At 42.9% G+C, this 20,630-nt stretch overlaps 1 protein-coding gene across 7 annotated transcripts in view; it reads left to right on the forward strand.

Moving 5' to 3' along the window:
- MED24 (mediator complex subunit 24) overlaps positions 1-20,630 on the forward strand; it is a 154,632-nt gene that overhangs the window by 118,465 nt on the left and 15,537 nt on the right. For all 7 annotated transcript variants that reach the window (XM_053259100.1, XM_053259098.1, XM_053259097.1 and 4 more), the window contains 2 exons: positions 1,229-1,271; positions 3,529-3,609. The gene's annotated coding sequence lies outside the window, so the exon portion shown is untranslated. The remainder of the gene's footprint in view (positions 1-1,228; positions 1,272-3,528; positions 3,610-20,630) is intronic.

Here is a 20,630-nt window from a genome sequence, read left to right on the forward strand (position 1 = left end):
TTTACAGATACAGGTTTATCACCTCAGTGAGAACTAGGCCTTAGAAACAGTTGTGAAATAATTATCATCACCATAATTTAAAAACACATTTTGCATTACACACTGGATATTGATCAGATGTGGTGGAGATAAATTTCCCAAACCATGTTGACATCTTGTCATTGTTAAATAATTACTATTATCATTGCCTGCCACCTGCCAGTCAACTTCTCTCCAAGCAGAGGGAGGCAAGGCTTCTGTAGACGGCTCCTGTTATCACAGAGGGTTCACCAGAAGGCCACAGGTGGGCACAGTGCCCACTGGCAAAGAGTGATTTACAGCTAGAGTTGGCTGGGAAATTCTCAGCATGTTTGAAATCATGCCTCCAAGGGGAAGGAGGAAACAATCTAAGAGCAATTCCCAGCAGATGAAAATGGAACAGCATATTTTACATAAAAAGAAAAGGAAACATAAAAGGGATAAGCACAATGCCTGGTAAAGGGATTAATTGGGATTTATATCCTAAAGGTGAGTTCATTCCTGCACAGCAAGAACTGTGCAGGCTGGGGTGAGGAGCAAGGACAACTGGCAGGGCGGTGTAGTTGCTTGCAGTCCCTGTGAGCTCCAATTGTCGCCTGAAGTTCAGGAGACTCATTGCAGGTAAGATTTATGCCCCCCATCGTGCAGAAGCAGAGGAATGAAGAACACACTTTCTCTGTGGGACATTTTGAGGCACGTGATCCTGTCTCACAAAGTGAAGAAGTGCTCTCTCTAGGATTTTGTATAAATATACAGGTGTTATAACCACATTTTTAACATACAACTCCCCCCACCCCCGCAGCTGCAGCTAAATCACAGATCTCCATTAATCTCTGTTCAGTGGAAACTCAGCTGCCCTGTAGAAGCCTGTTCCTGAAACCCCTTACCGTTAGGGCAGTTTCTACCATCAGCAAACCCTTGCCTCGGGATTCCTGAGGAATCCAAGGAACCATAGCACAATTCAGAGGATACTGGTCCATTTTCTAGGGTGCATGCTTGATTTGCTTTAAAAGTTAGCCAGGCCTGTGAGCAGGGCCACCTCTACGAAGTCTATTATACCGAAAGCCACTCGAAAGATCACCCAATTAAAATCTTTGTCAATTAATTGTATAACGTTTAACTGAGTCATGAATCAGTTATATCTAAATGCATCTGCATTTGTGTAAACATAATTATTTTGATGAAAGAAGCATGCTTTTTTTGTTTTCAGATGAGGATTCCTGTGTGTGCCAAGCAGATGACGTTTAGAAGAGGTATCCCTTCCTGTGTGGGGGTGAAGTGGGAGGATGCTTCTTTTAATTTGGCATCTTCCATCCACAGTTTTTGTATTTGTATTAGGTAAAGGTAAAGTGTACCGTGGAGTTGATGTCGACTTCTGGCACCCACAGAGCCCTGTGGTTTTCTTTGGTAGAATGCAGGAGGGGTTTCCCATTGCCATCTCCCGCGCAGTATGAGATGATGCCTTTCAGCATTTTCCTATATTGCTGCTTCCTGATATAAGTGTTTCCCATAGTCTGGGAAACATACCATGCCTTAAAATCCTTTCTAACTGCTGGCATCTTTTTAATTCATCAAGAGAGCTTTATTTATTTCTTTGGTATATTTGTATACTGCCCTAAACTTATATAACAAATAAAACATAAAATTAAAACTGTTTAAAAACAAATTCAAATTAAAAGCTTGGATGAATAAATGTGTCTTGAGAGACTTTTTGAAAGCTGTCAGAGATGGGGAGCAGGGGCATAGCATCCACTGTGCAAATGGGTTCAAAGAACCCAAGCCACCATGCCCCAGGGGCTGTGCCTGGTGCTCCCCCCATGCTCCTGCGTCTGAGGTCAGATGCAGGGTGTGTGGCAATGTTAGCAAATGGGGCCACGCACCACGTATGGAAGTAAAATCCAGCAAGCGCTGGGCTCTCAGCATGGTTCCTGGGATGGCTTCTCCCTGCTTGCAAAGGCAGGGAGAGGCATTGCCAGCCAGGTTGGGAGTCCAGAGCCAGCTGAAATCTCCCAAAAACAGTCGCTGGCCAAAACCTCTTAAAAATTGAGCCAGCAGCGGCAGCCTGGACAGGAGCCACCAGTGTCCTCTCTATGCCACTGATGGGGAGACTCTTTATTTCAGCAGAGAGGTATTCCAGAATTTTGGGGTGGCAACAGAGAAGAAGGCCTGTCTCTGCGTAGCCACCAGATGAGCTGGTGGCAACTGCAGTGCAGATAGACCTCCCCAGATGATCTCAATAGCTGACTGGGCTCATAATAAAGATTAATTCAATTAATTAGTCAAGCCAAGGCATTAATTAACTGTTGTAACCCAAATTTGCTGATATTTACAGTATTGAATGTGAATATCTAGAAATTCATAGGCCATTGCTTGAATTATATTCAAATGTTTTAATGTTTTTCTATTAATTTTTTTGATATCATTTAATTCAAAATAGATATAATAATAGAATGTAATTCCATTAAACATTTTGGGCAGTATCCAGACTAGGTTAGTCATGACTAAGTCCCACTTAAATTAATGTGATTTAAGTTGGTGTTTTATAGCTGCTTCTCTCATATACACAAAGAAAACTAGATAGATTTAACATAAGGTTTGTTCAGCAATAACTCACTTTTCTCCTCCTTCCCTTCCTCTTTCCTTTTCCGGCTCAAGCCCCACCCCCTACAATGTCCCACTGGGACCAACATCCAAACAACAAAAAACTAATCAGGCCTGCTCAGCTTAGGCCCCCGGCTGATTTTGGACTACAACTCCCACAATCCCCTGCCACAGTAGCCAATAGCCAGGGGTTATGGGAGTTGTAGGCCAACATCTGCAGGAGGGCCAAAGCTGAGCAGCCCTGAACTAGATAGAATACAACACATTCCTCCCCTTTATAACAAAAATTGAATTAATTTAAAATTTAGTAACACAGTCTTGAAGATTTTTAGGTGGTCTCCTCCTGTTATGCACACTTCTCCTAAGTCGGGTTCTCTGGCATAGGAGCTGTTTGTTCTTCTGGTACTGAGGATTGTCCATCACTTCCACCATCAAACTCCCTGTCCTCTTGTCTCGTAGCATGCATGCTGGAAAGTCTCGAACTATTCCATTTCTTTCCATCATCCAATATGTCAGAATCTCCTCAGCTTTCAATTATTTGTTTTGGTCCAGAATATCGGGAACATACCTTTCTCTCTTTATAAGGCAGCCGTACTAGAACAAAGTCCCCCACCTCAAATGTTTGCTGTTTCGCACCCACCCCATTTCTGACCTGCATACAGTTTATATTGTTGTTGCTTCTCCCTTACCCTATCTCAAATCTCTGCACCTCAAGGTGAGATGGTAGGGAAGGTTATTGCCATTGAATACGTTTGGTGGTAGCTTTGTGCCCCCTCAGCAGTTCAAAAGGTGATTTTCGAGTAGTAGAATGAGGAGTAGTTTGATAAGGGACCCTCCTTCCAGAGCTGGTGTTACATAGTAGCCAGTTGTAAACTTTCTTTCACTAATCTCTTCATTCTTTCTACTAAGGCATTCCCTTGAGGATGGTACAAGGAAAGAACCTTGTGTTTTATTCCATGGTTATGCAAAGATTTCTCCATTTCAAATGAGGTAAGCTGTGTTGTGTTGTCAGTCACGAGTTCTGTAGGAAAACCTTCCCTTGCAAAAACTGCAGCCATGTACTGGATCACCTTGTTTGTGGTAATTTTGTCAGCAAATGAAACTTCTGGTCACCTGGACTAGTAGTTCACCATCACTATAACAAATCTTTGTTATAAAAAGATTATAAAGAGGTTATAAAAAGGCCCCATTATATCCAGAGTAAGTTTTTCCCAGGGCCATTGGGATACTCTCCTGGAGTCAAGAGGGTGGTAAAAATTTTCTGTGATTTGTCAGATACAGCACATGACATAAAGTGCCGGATTACATTTTCAATGTGTTCATCCATATCTGGTCACCAAAAGCTTTCTCTGATTCATCTTTTAGTCAAGCTTATGCCCAGGTGACCTTCATAGATAATTTTGATCACTTTTGCTCATAAGGAGATTGGCACCATCAAACGATCAGTCCTCAGCACCAGCTCATTGAGAAGGGACAGCTCAGTCGCTATGTGTGTGTATGATTGAAGATAGTCAGGTACCTTATTTCTGCAAGGCCAGCCATTAGTTAGGGAAGGTTTAAGTGCAATAAGCACTTGAGCAACATTGAGGGCTGCTTTCCATTCAGAAGACGTGATCACTCCATGAGTGGATGAAGCTATTTGCACAATTATTCATCCTTGTCATTCAGGATCTCCTGTTGGCTAAGGGTGTGTATAGTCTGACCACAAAGTGCATTTTCTGTCCCACAAGTAAGTACTGAAGTGCCTCACCACCCAGAAACTTGCTAGAGCTTATTTTTCAATGACAGAATACATCTTCTCTGAAGTAGTAAGCACTTTGGAAGCAAAGGCAAATGTGACTTCCCTGTCCCCTTTTTGCTGGGTCAAGACAGCAACCAACCATATTCAGAAGCATCAATGTTTACCATTGTGTGCCTGTCGATGTCAAAAGAAGTGAGAGCAGGGCTTTCAGCAATGCCCAATTTGATAGTCTGAAAACTAGCCTTGCAGGATACATCCCAGTTAATACATCCTACATTCTTTTTAAAAAGAAGATGCAATGGAACAACCTTTTGAGGCAAACTCTCTAACAATTTTAGAGTAATACTTACAGAGTCCTAAAAATGATTGAAGTGAATCCTTGTTGTGTGGCTCTGGTGCTTCCCAAATAGCTTTCACCAAGTCTGTTTTGGGATGTACGCCACTCTGAGATATTGTGTGTTCCAAGTACGTCACTGAGTGTGTACAAAACTGGTGTTTCTCTGCAGAGATAGTAAGTCCATGTTGTCAGAGTTTTCTTAAGACTTCTGTCAGTTTAGCATCATGCTCCTCAATGGTTTTGTCATCCTGAAAGTAAGTGATGCCATCCATAGTCTCAAAAATTCCATGTGTTCATTGAGATATCAAAGCTGCAGAGGCTAATCCAAAGGGCAGTCTTTTGTATCGGAAAAGACCCTCTGGGGGTAATAAAGGCTGTGTATTTGCGAGAATGTTTAAACAGTGGAATTTGAGAATAGGCCAAAGACAAATCCAAAGTTGTGAACACGGAGGCCTCTTTCAGAGTAAGCAGCATTTCATTGTTATTGGATAATGGATGACAATCCACTACCATGTTGGAGTTCACATCTCTTAAATCTACGCATATTCAAAATGTACCATTTGATTTCTGCACAAGAAAAATTGCAGAAAAAAAAAAAAGAGACCCATTCTGATGAATCAACAGGCTCTATACAGGACTGCTCAACTTTGGCCCCCTAGCTGTTTTTGGACTACAACTCCCATAACCTCCAGCCACAGTGACCAATAGCCAGGGATTATGGGAGTTGTAGGCCAACATCTGCAGGAGGGCCGAAGTTGAGCAGCCCTGAAGCATGCTGAGGTCTTAAGAGCTCCTCTCTAAGTGGTTGGCACAATGCTATGGGTATATTCCTCACTTTGTGTTGTAGAAGTTTTGCATTTGCCTGCATCCAAAATTTATGTTTGAAATGTATGGCAGTGCCAGGATTATCAGCAAAAACATCCAGGAAATCAGCAGTCATATCTAACGCTATCGGTCTAACGCTATCTGTAGATCTTTCTGATGTTTCCAGTCCAATGTTGAGACTTCTTTTTGTGACACATACACTTTTCCTTCTGCAGTCTGTCCTTTGTATTCCAGGACATCCATTTTTGGCAATAGGGGATCCTCTGTATCCTCATGGGTGGATGTCTGAAGGCTGCAGAAGCAGATCTGATGTAGTGAGGAGTTTGTTGCAAAGCAGATGAGAAATGATAGTGTATGGAGAACCAGAATCAGCCAGCAATAGGTATTTCATGGCCATTAAGTTTTACTTGACAATGTGGAGAAGCAAGCTCTGATTCTGTCACACTTAAAATGCTGTCAGGAAGTGGTTCATCTGCCTCGTCCTTTTCATATATAGTGAATCAGTAATGGACTAGATGGCAGATTTGCAAACCTTAGCAAAGTGTCCCCTTTTTTGCACCTGTTGCAAGTGACTTTCTGTGCAGGACAGTGAGCAGAATTGGCTTTGTTGATTGAGTCTCTACATCTGTAGCATTCATTGGTATCTCTTCCTTTCTTGTACTGTCACTTTCTGGGCCATATGAGAAGATTGTGTTTGGAAAGATTTAGATGGAACAGCCTGGATTTCAGGAGGTTGGGTTTTGGGTACCAAAGATAGCAATTTGGCACAGGGAAGAGCATTTCCCACTGATACCGAGCAGTCAGGATCTAGAATAGAACTTGTAATGTTCAGCAATCACATTCAAAGTAGGGTTGAAATGATCATCTAAGGCTTGAAGTGCAGCTTCATAAGAATTGGCATCCAAGGTGGCCAGAAAGGGCAAATTATTAGATATTATTTGGTCTTCAGTGCCCAGGCTATGAAGCAATATAGCCTTCTGCTTTGCTGGTGTAAAATCAGGGCTCTGTATGGTGAGGAGGTAATTGCAGAAATAGGACCTCCATTGTTTCCAGGGAAGAGCAGGTTCACCTGCAGGGATGGTGGGGTGAACACACAAAAAAAGGTGGTGGTGGGATCTGAGCCATGCTGCAGTGGGCATCCATTGAGCAACAGAGTTCAGGATTGATAAAGAAAAAGTAGCTTTGAGGGTTGTGCAGGTCAGGAAGCTAGAGAAACAATCGGCAGCAGTGATAGTAGAAAGCAGTTCAGGAATGTCGGCCAATCAATGCAATGGAAGGAAGATACAGGAACTTTCACAACCTTTGCAGGCTCATACACATAGCTGGTTCAGAATCTCATCACCACATGTTCTATAGCTGCTTCCCTCATTACACACAAAGAGAACTAGAGAGATTTAACTAAAGGTTTATTCAGCAACAACTCCATTTTCTCCTTCTCCTTCCCCTCCCTTTTCCTTCTGACTCCCCTCCCCACACTCTCTACAGAATCCACACTGGGATCCTTCTAAACAACAAAACATAAAAGATAACTAGATAGAATACAACAGTTAGCCATTACTAACTTGTCTCATTGAATTCAGGGGTGCCTAGTAATGATTAACTAGTTTGAATGCTGCCCTTTAAAATGTGTTGCTGAAATACTTGTAATGATAATGGAAACTAATGGTTTATTCTGTACTTTTAAAATTGCAATTTTTGGGGAAAGTGCTTTAGTTTTATCAGTTTTGCATTAGTGGCTATTTTCAAACTGAGGGTGTTTTCACATATGAGATTCAGATCTCCCATGGGATTTATGTGAATGGCTCTTTATTTGTTCAAAACAAAAAGTGGCATTTGTCATGTGAATGAGCATTCTGGCAAATGCAGATCATAAACCAACTGAAGCAAGAACTGCTGTCATTCTTATGGCCTGGATTTCCTGAACCCTTAGGGAAGTAATGAGTTGGGAGACTGAAGGAACTGCTGTGATTGCAAAATGTGACAAATACGTATATTTTTACAAATTTGCTAGATGGCAGAATGAGAGACACACACACATACACCCATTAGTGAAGGGGACAAATGGCAGCAGTATATGTGAGTCATTCAGAGAAGCTTCTGGAGGAAGTGGGGTTAATATTAATACTATAGAATTATTCAGAATGCTGGGGATGGGGTCCCTTTCCTGGTAAGGAACTTGCAGTGGTTAAGTAACAAATATGGGGGTTACAGAGAAGTGTAAAGACCTGACTTCAGCAAATCAGTTTCCCTGGAAGAAAGCAATTCCTATTCAATTGTAGTAGTTTATGGGGACCTGTGTACTTGACAGTCGTCAGTGTGGGATGTTTTCCGTGGGAAAGGATACCACTGCCAATTACCTCCGTCACCCCAAACCAGTCATGAGCATGGCAGAGAGTTTAATGAACTTTCAGGCTCCCATCATATTCAGATGGCACGAGTCTTCTGCACGCAGAAGCATGCATTGTCTTAGGTGGTAATGTGCAAGCTGGAAGAATGTGGTCAGTGAATACATTGTCCTCATTTGCTTATCTGAATTGGGATCTTGCTAAGCTTCCATTCATTTCAAAGAACCTTGTGCAGAGGGGCTTCCGTTTAGATCATACCGTTTATCTTTAGCGTTATTGACCAATTGATTGCATTCTTATCCCTCACATCCTCCAGTGAGCTCAGAGTAATATACATAGGCAACCTCATCTTTTAAAAAAAATTTCCACAATGACCCTGTGAGGTAGATTGGGATAGTAAGCAGTCCATGGTTACAGGGATGTAGCTAAGGGGAAGGGGGCCCATATTCACCCCTCTCCCTGGCAGCCCCTCGGAGTGAGGGAGATAATGAAGAAAATAGGGAGGGGTAGAGCTGGGGGGGGCAGAGCTGGGCGGGGGGTGCCGGGTTCTTTGAACCCATTTGCTCAATTAAAGCTTCACCCCTGCATGGTCATCTGGTGGGTGTTATGGCTGAGTGGGGATTTGAATCCAGGTCTCCCTGGGTTCAAAGGAGAACCAGCATGGCTTCTGCAAAGGTCAGTCTTGCCTCACCAACCTTTTGGAGTTCTTTGAGAGTGTTAACTGTTGTGTGGATAAAGGTAATCCAGTTGGCATAGCATACCTGGACTTTCAAAAAGCTTTTGACAAAGTTTTTCATCAAAGACTCTTGAGTAAACTTAGCAGTCATGGGATAAGGGGACAGGTTCATGTGTGGATCGTTAACTGGTTGAAGGACAGGAAACAGAGGGTAGGAATAAACTGATAGTTTTCACAACGGAGGGAAGTAAGAAGTGAGGACCCCCAGGGATTTGTACTGGGATCGGTGCTTTTAAACTTATTTATAAATGACCTAGAAATTGGGGTAAGCAGTGAGGTGGCAAAACTTGTGGATGACACCAAACTATTTAGGTTAGTGAAATCTGAAAGATTGTGAGGAGCTCTAAAAGGATCTCTCCAATTTGGGAGTGGGTGAGAAAATGGCAAATGTGGTTCCATTTTAGGAAGTATAAAGTGACACATTTTGGGGCAAAAAACCTCAACTTCAGACCTCACATATACGCTTACGGGGTCTGAGCTGTCGGTGACTGACCAGGAGAGGGATCTTGGGGTTGTGGTGCTCAGCCCGTTGAAAGTGTCAACTCAGTGTGTGGCAGCTATGAAAAAAGCCAATTCCATTGGAATAATTAGGAAGGGGATTGAAAATAAAACTTCTAATATTATAATGCCTGTATACAAAACTATGGTGTGACCACATTTGGAGTACTGTGTACAGTTCTGGTCACCAGATCTTAAGAGGCACATTGCAGAACTGGAAAATGTGCAGAAGAGGGCAACCAAGATGATCAAGGGCCTAGAGCACCTTTCTTATGAGGCAAGGCTACAATACTTGGGGCTTTTTAGTTTAGAAAAAAGACAACTGTGGGGAGACATGATAGAGGTCTATAAAATCATGCATGATGTGGAGAATGTTGATCGAAATTTTTCTCCTTCTCACATAACACTAGAAACAGGGGGTCATCCCAGGAAACTGCCAAGAAATTTTGGACCAACAAAACAAAGTACTTTTTCACACAATACACAATTAACCTATGGAATTCTCTGCCACAAGATGTGATGACAGCCAACAGCCTGGATGGCTTTAAGAGGGGTTTAAATAAATTCATGGAGGACAGGTCTATCAATGACTATTAGTCTGAGGGCCACCTCAGAGGCAAGAAGCCCCTAAATACAAATTGCACGGGAGTAACAGCAGGAGCGAGGGCATGCCCTCAGCTCTTGCCTGTGGGCTTCCCGGAGTGATCTGGTGGGCACTGTGTGAAACAGAGTGCTGGACTGGTTGGGCTGTGGGCCTGATCCAGCAGGGCTGTTCTTATGTTCTCCCTCACTGGCTCTCCCCCCCCACCCCCCGCCCAAGTCCTGCTATGTTGCCTCATCATGGCAGTGTGTGTATGTGTGTTCCTCGGAGGGATGAGCAACGTACACCAGGAGATATACTCCTAGTAGGGTCACCCAAAGCGTTAAGGTAATCCCAGCTGCCCAACTAAAGCAAGCAGGCACCTATATTGGGCAGCAGCGATATAGGAAGGTGCTGGAGGCAGACGATGACTTCAGTAACAACGACACAATTTTATACTGTGCGGGAGAAGGCAACAGTAAACCACTCCTGTATTTTACCAAGAAAACCACATGGATAGACAAAATGGAATGATTGTCGATGTAGTGCCAGATGATGGGCCCCTCAGGTCAGATGGTAGTCAACATACTACTGAGGAAGAGCTGAGGATCTCTCAGATGGTGTTTATGACGTGGTTAGACTAAAGCCTTTTGGACATGTAGAACCTGATGTTGCCGTACAGGAAAAGAAAATCTGAAGCTGCAAAGACAGAATTACAGTGGGAACGTGGAACGTAAGAAGCGTGAATATGGGAAAGCTCGACACAGTGAAAGATGAAATGAATCGACTAGAGATTGACATCTTAGGCATCAGTGAATTAAAATGAACTGGAATGGGACACTTTCAGTTAAAATCATACTGTTTACTACTCAGGACACGAAAAACAAAGAACGGTGTTGCTTTCATAGTAAGGAAGGATATAGCAATGACAGTACTTGGGTACAATGTGGTCAGTGACCGACTAATATCAATTAGATTTCATGGACAACCCTTTAACGTGACAGTTCTTAAAGTCTATGCCCCAACGACTGATGCAGAAGAAGTGGACATTGATGAGTGTAATGCTCAAGTTCAGTCTGATATTGTCTGATCATGCAAGCAAGATGTGCTGGAGGACTGAGCAGATAAAAGAATGTATGATAAAATGGATGCAGAACTTTAATAGATTGATTGATCTCTCTGACTGGGAATACCAATGGGAAAAGAATGTGAAATTTACTTTGTGTACCAATCTAAGGGAAAATTGGTATAAGATGTTCTTTAGATGATATATAACTTTATTAACAAAAATAGATGATTCTTTCTCCAAGAAATGTTGGAAATGTAATTCACACTTAGGTTCATTCTATCATATGTGGTGGAGTTGCAATAAAGCTCAACAGTTTTGGAAAAAAATTCATATGAAAACTGAACAAATCTTAGAAGTTAAGATTCCCTTTCTTCCAGAAATTTTCCTTTTAAGTATGATAAAACCTTATATTCCTGCTAAATCAAACCAATTGTGTTTATATATGATTACAGCGGCTAGGATTATATATGCATCTAATTGGCATATTTTGGAAATTCCTTCCTTAAACGATTGGTTTTTGAAAGTGTGGGATTATGCTTCTATTTCGAAAGTCTCGGCTTATGTACATGGCTTGTCTACTGAATCATTCATGTCTGTCTGGGAACCTTTTATAAATTACAATATCTGTTGTGGTCAGTGGCGTACTGGGGGGAAACAGCACCCAGGGCAAGCCCTGAAATGGCACCCCCCCGGCCCCCTCCACCCCCCTGGCCCCCACATACCTGTGAGGGCGTGGCGGCGCCCCCCAGGTGGCAAATCGCCGGCGGTGGCAGCGATTCGGCTACGGGTCGCCCGCGGCCCGCCGAGTACGGCGGTGGCTGGCGGTGTGGCGCTGCAGCAATGGTATGTAGCACGCGCGGCCCGAGCGGCAGGGAGGAGTGCAGGCAGAGTGCACGGCAGAGCAATGCCGAGGCTCCTCCTGGCCCTTTTTAACTTTTGAAACTCTGGTATTCTCTCTCTCTCTTTCGCGACACACGCACACGGTCCTCACTCTGCTGTGATTTCAGTGTACAAGTGAAAAGTGCATACTCAGGATGACTCGTTAAGACACAACTAAACTGTATTAATTTAAGAAGCATGTTGAAGGATCCCGCGTTCCATGTAACCCGATGGTCTGTAGCACACGCGGCCGAAGCGGCGGGGAGGAGTGCAGGCAGAGTGCACGGCAGAGCGACGCCGAGGCTTCTCCTGGCCCGGCGTCGTCTCCCAACTGCGCAGGCGTGCAGTTTTACCACTGCGCCACCAGGGGCTCAAGGTTCAAGGGGCTCAAAGGATGGATAGTAACTGATTCAGAGAAGATCAAACAGAGACGGAAGGAGTATACTGAAAATCTGTACAGCACAGGAAGAATGTCAGCATCCAAGATACTCTTATATTCCCTAATTGCAAGAACCTCTAGTACGGGAAGATGAAGCTAGATCAACACTCTGGTCATTACGAAGTTGGAAGACTACAGGAATTGATGGAATCGCTACAGAATTATCTCTGGCAACTTTTAAAAAGGCACTGAAGACACATTTATTCATCCAGGCTTTTAATTAGATTTATAGTTTTAAATAATTTTAATACTGGGTTTTAAATGTTTTTAATCTTTTAAATGATTTTAACTGTAAACCACCCAGAGATGGTGGATGGACTCAATTACGACAGCAATGAATGCACCACTGAGAGACCTTAAAGGCCAAGTTGAAGACAGACCATCCTGGTGAGAATCTATAATCTATGTGGTCACTAAGGGTTGACACCAACTTGATGGCACTTAATCAATCAATCAATCAATCAATCACTGGCTCTTCATTAAAATTGTAGTAGCCTTGATTTTGTGGCAGTAATAGCATCCTCATTCGTACATAATAGATTGCAGGAGGAAACCTTGCTGTAGCAAGGTTATGGTATTCATGCAATCTGCCTAGGCAAAGAATTCTAAATAGTGGAAGATGTGCTTTGATGCTGCAATAAGGAAGTATGCTTTGTTTAAAAGGAAGAGAGCAAGCATAATAATAATAATAATAATAATAATAATAATAATAATAATAATAAATAATATAATGGAGGGGCATTATTGCAGTGGGGCATAGCCTTATGTGAGTCTGCCAGTTTTTAAAGGGGCCAGTATGTCCATACTTGAATAGCAGGGCAGGGCAGTAGTTAGCATCTAAATTATATTTTTTTAAAAATCTAAAATCTAAAAAAAATATCTTACCAAATGTTGCAGGCATGGTGGTGTGGAGTTGTGCCACTTGTCATCAGGAGTGTGCGGATATTAGCCAATAGGTGCTGCTCACACAAACCCAACCCATACCACAGTAAGACTATGAACTAATAGTGCCCCTCCTAGCAAATTACCCTTGTTGCCCAGATGAATTCTCTGTTAGCCATTTAATGGTACTAGAGAAAGACATGCTGTTCTGGTAGCTCCAGGTCTTAACACTTACATCAATTTCGGAGGATGTATACAACTGAAGGAAGCCCGCCCCAGGTGGGTGCATGGCTGGGAGAGTCAGTCATGTGACTTGCCTCTGGGGGGGTCCCCCAAGGTAGTGGGCCCCCAGACAACTGTCTCCCCTTGCCCTATTATAGTTACGCCCCTGATGTTAGCTATCTTTTATCTGATAGTGATGACAAAATTACTTATGCAGTTGCTAAGATCTGTCTCATTGCCATTAGAATTCAAAGTACAAGTGTATCTGTATAGCTGGACTCCCATAAGGTCTACGAATAGCTGGATTAGCTATTGTTACTGTTTGAGCTGTATGTATATATTTCTCTGGTCAGTGACGGTAAATAAACTCAACTGAACTACCGCAGTAAGAGCTACCTCGCACTGTGCAGAGAGGCAAATAAGTGTTTGTCATTCAGTGGACATTCTATAGGAGCTGCGGCAACTCATGCCTCCCTGACAACATGCCAACATAGTATACATGTTTGCAAATATGTGCTTGTTGTATTCTGCTGTTAAGATGATCAGGGGAGGTCAGTTTGTGGTTGCTGCCGCCGCCACCCCCACCATTTGGTGGTGATGGAACCAGGCCTTCTCTAGGGCTCTAGAACATGCTCCCAAATAAAATCAGTGTCTCTACTGGTTTTTAAGAAACAGCTGAAGTCATACCTTTTTAATCAGGCCTTTTAGTTAAGTTTTAAAGTCTATATTGAGATTTTGAATCATTTTAATGTTTTATTATTACTGGTTGTTTTAAATTGGTTTTAATGTGTAAACCACCCAGAAATGTATATATCGAGTGGTATAAAAATAATGCCAAAGACATTAAAAAATTTGCAGGTTAAATTTTCCAGCATAGACTTCCTTAGATGTATATCTAAAAGATAGAATGATCATTAGGCCTGTGCAAATACTTGGCTACAAATACTCCTGGCATCTGTGCAGATGATCATTCCCACCACTCACCTCCATACAATGCTCTGTTGTTTCCACTTCCATTGCTGGTGGAGGCCCTTAAAAAGAAATGGAGCCCTGCTGATCCTCAGCATCTGGGAAAGCACATAGAGATTGCTGGGTGTAAAGGTAAAGTGTGCCATGAATCAGTGTCGACTCGTGGTGACCACAGAGCCCTGTGGTTGTCTTTGGTAAAATACAGGAGGGGTTTACCACTGCAGTATGAGATTATGCCTTTCAGCATCGTAAAGTATATATATCTGAACTGTGGGAACTGAAAGTTGTAGGAGGGGCTTTTGACCAGTTGGGGTAGCCATATTCAAGCTCTCCAAATCTGAGCACCCTATTTTGCATGTTATGCAAATTAGCCTGCAAATTAACTGATGAATTGTCCAGTTGACTTGTACTTGCTCTGGATATATACCAACAATAATTGGGGAGGATCCATTTACCTGAGCACTGAAAACCCAGACTTTATATTCCAACACTTTCTAATATACAAGTTCAGTTTTTAACCTTGTCTATTAGCTGTGTGTATAGCAACCTAATGGTGCAGCGGGGAAATTACTTTACTAGCAAGCCAGAGGTTGCTGGTTCGAATCCCTGCTGGTATGTTTCCCAGACTATGGGAAACACTTATGTCGGGCAGCAGCGATATAGGAAGATGCCAAAATGCATCATCTCATACTGTGCAGGAGATGGTAATGGTAAACCCTCCTGTATTCTACCAAAGACAACTACAGGGCTCTATGGTCGCCAGGAGTTGACACTGACTCGACGGCACACTGTACCTTTTATTAGCTGTGTGTAGTGCTGTCATGGATTTCTCACCAACTTCAGAATGCTACTCCACTCCATTTTCCAATACATGAATATTGGTTTAAATATGCCATTTATTGGCAAAGCTTCAGTCACTGTATCTTAAGAAGGATATTTTAGAACTGGAAAAGGTGCAGAAGAGGACAACCAAGGTGGATACAGAATCTGGGGCTCTTTACCTTGGAAAAGAGGCGACTAATGGGAGACATGATCAAGGTTATAAAATTATGCATGGAGTGGAGAGAGTGGACAGAGAGAAATGTTTCTCCCTCTCTCACAACACTAGAATCAGGGGTCACCCCATGAAACCAAAGGTTGGGAAATTTGAACACAGCACCTAATTAAATCTATGACATTTTGATGGTCACCAGCTTGGATGGCTTTAAAAGGGGCTTAGACAAATTCATGGAGGACAGGTCTATTAATGGCTACTAGTCTAGTGGCTGTGGGCCACCTCCAGCCTCAGAGGCACGATGCCTCTCAATACTAGTTGCAGAGGAGCAACAGCAGGAGAGGGGACATGTCCTCACCTCTTGCCTTTGGGCTCCCCAGAGGCATCTGGTGGGCCACCATGTGAAACAGGATGCTGGACTAGATGGGCCTTGGGCCTGATCCGGCAGGGCTGTTATGTTTGTTTTTGTTTGTTTATTGTAAAATATATATACCACCTTTCATTAAAACAATCCCAAGGTGGTTCACACAGACAAATTAAAACAAGACTATAAAAATACACAATTAAAATATTAAGCTAAAATAAACATGAATCTGACTAAAAGGATTTTTAAGATACAAATTCAAATCTTATGCTGAGGAACAGTGCTGAGTGCATCTTCATCACCACTAAATTCTACTACTGAACCTACAAAACTGGCACTAGGGTTTAAGGCTTACATGCTTGAGCCTTGTCACGGTCACCATTTACATCCTGAGATATGTACATAATAAAACGTAACACCAAAATGTCTCCTTTTGATTTAGAATACTAGTATAGGCTGGAAAAGATCAGGGGGCAGGGAGAATTCATGGGGGCTTAAAGTAAAATTTAAAAACACACACAAAAAATATCTATAGAAAACACATGTGCACTGTTTGAGATATTAAAAAATACACTAAAGGTCGTTCTCACGACTAGGCGGGCAGTGTGGCGAAGGCTGCAGAATTCCCCCCCTTCCCCATAGACGATCTCTGAGGATTATCTGGGTACCTGGAGAGTACAGCCAGATGGTCTGCAGCTGCCCCAGGGAGTGCGGAAGCACAGGGGCCAGGATGCATTGTTCCAACCCCTCCCCCCAATCCACCACATGTTGCATTGTGGGGAACCCACAGCGATAGGTGGGTGACTGTCGGTGTTTCATGCTGGCTGCAAGAAGCCAGGGGCATGTGGTTAAGGGAGTGCTTGTTTGCTCCTTTAACATTGTTTATGAGGTGGGCTTCCTAGATGGGTTAGCTGCAGGTTAACTAGCCCTGCTTCTAGATCAGTATTTGGAGTGGGCAATGCCTACAGAAATGTCACAAGCCAGAGAACTGGTGAATGTTTTCATTGGTTGGTTCTTCAGTGTCCTGCAGGAATCCTTGCTCCTAACTAGCAAAACCAGAATAAAATTTGCAAAACAGAAAGAATTACATAGAATCATGCTGGAGTGCGGGGGTGGGATGAAGATTTGCTCAATATACATAATTCCTACAAGGCTGCAGAATTCATCTTTCCTAGGCTGAATTTAGATTGCCTGAGTGCAAACACATGGAGACTAGCCAGCCCTGTTAAAATACATCCCAGACATGTGGGGATGGGGATGGAGATGAATTATGTTGCGAAGACTCAACTAGCAAGGGAAGGCAAGCTGCTCAAAGAGTATACTTTGATACTATTACCTAATATGTTCTAGGTTTCAGCCTTGCATTGAAAATAGGTCTAGGGCTGAGCCATGGTAACTCAAATTAGCCCCTAGAGAAAGTGGGCTAATTTGCTGCACACCATTCAGATGTCTTTTCTTAAGGCAGCACTTCTGTTATCAGATATTGCATTTTCCCAAACAATAACTTGCACTTGGGGAAATGCAATTCCTCCCCAGCCCTCATAACTTACTCCTTGCTATTGTGATTACCATGTGGAATGGTGCTGATCACAGCATGGGCACCTAATGGGTGCTCCTGGAGGTCAGCTGTGTCATTCATCACTAATTACATACTAGTCAAAAATGTATTTATAAAAATAAAGTTTCATCCTTAGTGACGAGTAGCACAGCTGACTCCACCACCACTCCTGCTCTACTGCCACGTTGCTCTTCTCTGGAGACAGAAGTATATCCAGATGCTACTGTCTGCAGATAAAGCAAGTATTATAGACAGAAGAGCAAAACCTGGGAAACAACATGGGCTGGTTGTTTAAAACGTTGGCAGCCTTAAGCATGTGCAATGCAGAGTTGTCAACCCAAACTGAAGCTATTCCTAGATATTTTTTTCTACTCTTTCCCGCCCGCCCCTGCTCATATTTTTCACAATATTTGCAGTTCTCCCGAATTGCTTTCAATAGTCACCTGGAGAGTGATCTCAAATCTTGGCGTCTTCAGGTCAGGCCTGGAGGATTGGCACCCCAGTAGTGTATTAAGGCCTGGTGAGATCTTAGGGCCTCACCATGAATGCTCCAAGCCTCCAGCATGTCAAGGATTTGATGGCAGACCATGTGCCTTCAGAAACCAAAATTGATTGCTGAATTTATTCCAGAGTCCACAATCCATTCCCATGTTTTTGGCAGGCTACAACTCTTTTGTTTTGGAGATCCCAACAAGTCTTCATGGATCATACTTCTGCCCATCCCTGACTGTCCCTGAGAGTTATTTGCACACGGCTTCATGCTGTGGAGTAAAATGTTGAGTGAAGCCACTTTGAAGTACACTCACGGCACTGAGGGAAGAAGCCGCTCCCCTCTGCTCTTGTGGTTGGGTGTTTTTTGTTTTTTGTTTGGTCCAGTTGACATCACATGCCTCCATGTTTTCCTTCTAGCCAATGGGAGGGGGGAGAGAGAGAATTCAAAAGAGCTACATCTGTATTTCTAAGGAGAGTATATCCCTCTTATCAAGCTAATGATTCTACATCATTGCCTCTCCATATTTGCTCCAGTGTTTTCAGAAAAAATCACTTAAAACCAGCATTTTAAAAACCCGGAAATACGTCGAAATAAGCTAGACTTTGCAAGACAAAGCACAATTTGTGTGTAGAGTGGGTCCAAGAATCTCAAAGGGACTTTGGGCTAGGTTTGACCGGTGTGTGAACGCGCACACTCTCTTCCGAAGGAGATTCGAGGTAGAAGCCCTGTCTGTAAAGCCTCCTGGAAAGGGACTTGCAGGATCATAGCACATTATAGCTGGTAACACAGACAATAAGATGACCTCATAGCAGAAATTCCTCTGCTTCCAGAGGAATCAAGAGACTCCAACTTTTCTTAATCTCAGCCCATCACATGCTTTGACATCATTATACATTTCTCCAGTGGGATAGGGCTGTTGTCAATTAAAAAAAAATTTTTTTTTTGAAATTTGAGATAAATTTCAAGGTTCTTCCATGATGAAACATGAACATTTTCTAGGGAAGTCAAATGAGTTTCCTCCATAAGAGATATCCTGACACTGTTTTTCTTTTGCTTATGTTTCAATAAATTTGAAAGAAAAGAAAAAAAGAGTTTCCTCCATAAGACAAACAACATTTCTCATGCGGTTTCTACACATCCCCAAACTCCATTATGCTGTCAGCTTTTTAGAGCAAAACCTGATGTGTCACACAATTTATTGCTCTGCTCGCAATCCTGCATGCATCCTGGCAGGAGAGAAAGGTTAGAATGTCCTGGATTTCCCAAGATGGAATGATCACAGGATATAGAAGGACTCTCCACTCACATCAGGCTTTTCCCGATTATCAATTTGTAGCATAACAAATGCACAATTGGTGAAAAATTTGTTGGGGCAAAGCTCTGACACATTTCCTCAAGGTGATGCTTCCATTTCATGGACTATTGAATCTCCCTAGCACTCAAAGTGCAATATAGTTTCACCAGGAAAAGGTTATATTTTTTCTCCTCCCAGCTAGTGCATATGTGATAATGGTCACTAAGCGTATGCATATATTCAGCTCTGAACAGCGGAAGCTGAATAATCTGCATAGCCTCACTGGCCCTGTGCAGAGGCAACCTTCCTGCTGCTCACCTTGGCACTCTGCTGTGCTGTTGTCAGTGCCACTGGCACCTCTTAAAGAGAAAGGGAGCCACCCTGCCAAGCCCCAGCAATGTCTGGGAAACTGTGCATGGACCACTGGGAAGTGGAGTCTTTCCTGGCATTCCCCCCACAGAGCTCTATGCAAGGGATTCCGAAAAGGACTCCACTTTCCAGGGTTGTAACTGTACTGCCAGTTTCTCTAGCCTTTACAACGGAAGAGATCTTGCTGCCTCTGAGATGAAGTTAACAGAGTTTATTCAACCCACTCAGGGATTAATACATATAACATCAGGAGCAGAGGTGCTCTTATTCCTGGACTTTGGGGCCGAAGTCCAGGGCCTCCACCCCCACCTTAGCTTAGTGAGGCTGTTCTCCCAAACAGCCAAGACCGGAGATAAGGAAGCCAAGCCTGAGCTTGGCTGAGCATAAGAACGCACATGGCTCCCAGCATGCAATATCTGATAATGCAATATCTGATAACAGAAGTGCTGCCTTAAGAAAAGACATCTGAATGGTGTGCAGCAAATTAGCCCACTTTCTCTAGGGGCTAATTTGAGTTACCATGGCTCAGCCCTAGACCTATTTTCAATGTAAGGCTGAAACCTAGAACATATTAGGTAATAGTATCAAAGTATACTCTTTGAGCAGCTTGCCTTCCCTTGCTAGTTGAGTCTTCGCAACATAATTCATCTCCATCCCCATCCCCACATGTCTGGGATGTATTTTAACAGGGCTGGCTAGTCTCCATGTGTTTGCACTCAGGCAATCTAAATTCAGCCTAGGAAAGATGAATTCTGCAGCCTTGTAGGAATTATGTATATTGAGCAAATCTTCATCCCACCCCCGCACTCCAGCATGATTCTATGTAATTCTTTCTGTTTTGCAAATTTTATTCTGGTTTTGCTAGTTAGGAGCAAGGATTCCTGCAGGACACTGAAGAACCAACCAATGAAAACATCCACCAGTTCTCTGGCTTGTGACATTTCTGTAGGCATTGCCCACTCCAAATACTGATCTAGAAGCAGGGCTAGGAAGTTGCTTTGTTAAGAAATGAAGGCTGATAATCAAAGCACACATGCCATTAAATACATCATCATTATTTATATACTGCTTTTCAATAATAATAAGTACTGAAAGTGGTTTACATAGCAAAATGAATGAGAAAATGGTTCCTGTCCTAAAGGAACGCACACTCTAAAAAGAAACAACCGCAGCCCCCTGATTATATTTAGCAAGGGGATCATTTTCAGGTTCTCCAGAGCTCTTCATCATCAGCCTGAATGTTAAGCAAAAATAATGGGGATAGGCTGGGGTAAGGAAAAAGTCTGGGCATGAGAGCAGAGCTCCAGAGCCTACACTTTATGAGTTTTTGCAGGAAGAATTTTGCAGACTTAAGTTGATGAGTCTCAATAACTGCTAGACACTTATTTCAGGATGCTGTAATATTCCATGCATTTTC

This window comes from Hemicordylus capensis, chromosome 6, assembly GCF_027244095.1.
Source record: "Hemicordylus capensis ecotype Gifberg chromosome 6, rHemCap1.1.pri, whole genome shotgun sequence".
NCBI lineage: Eukaryota > Metazoa > Chordata > Lepidosauria > Squamata > Cordylidae > Hemicordylus > Hemicordylus capensis.